Consider the following 666-nt stretch of genomic DNA (forward strand, 5'->3'; position numbering starts at 1 on the left):
GGTAGGGTGTTCCTCACCCATCTGCTGCTCCCCGCTGTGAGGGCTGCGATGCTTCTAGTTGACTAGTCAGTAAGAGGCAAAGTTCTTGCACTTTATGAGAGAAAAAAAACCAATATATATCTATTTTCTGTCTGAATCAAACGTGCCTGCGCAGAGGTGGGTGTTGGAGCTGCCCAACCAGAGCTGGGAGGCTTTGCCCAACCTGGGGTGAGTCCAGCCCACACCTCGAGTACCTCCAGGTGAGTCCCACCTGTTGGGTGTTGGGAGCTGACATGAAGCATGTTTGGTCTCTGGTTCCCAGTGTCCTCTGCCTGTCGCAGCTCTTGGGCTTCTCCTGTGCTCCAGGAGCAGCTCCTTGTTGCTGCTGTGTCCTGCAGACCCCACGGGGTGCAGTGTCCCATGTTGGTCTGACTGTACCGTGACTTCAGCCAGTTTTTGGGACAAGGTGGGAGCTTCACCCCTCTGCAGAATGTTGCCTGAGCGATGAGCTGGGTGGTTGTCTGGGGACTTCAAGGTGCAGCCATAGCAAAGAGGGTTTATTCTGGGGAAACTCTTTCAGTTGCCAAAAGGGGTGAGCTCAGCCCTAGCTCCTCATTCTGCCAGAGGACAGGGTGAGCTTCCAGCACATCACCGGGGCTTCCTGGCCCTCATCCCACAGTGGTGATT

This window comes from Antrostomus carolinensis, unplaced genomic scaffold (genome assembly GCF_000700745.2).
Source record: "Antrostomus carolinensis isolate BGI_N321 unplaced genomic scaffold, ASM70074v2 scaffold39735, whole genome shotgun sequence".
NCBI classification, from domain to species: domain Eukaryota; kingdom Metazoa; phylum Chordata; class Aves; order Caprimulgiformes; family Caprimulgidae; genus Antrostomus; species Antrostomus carolinensis.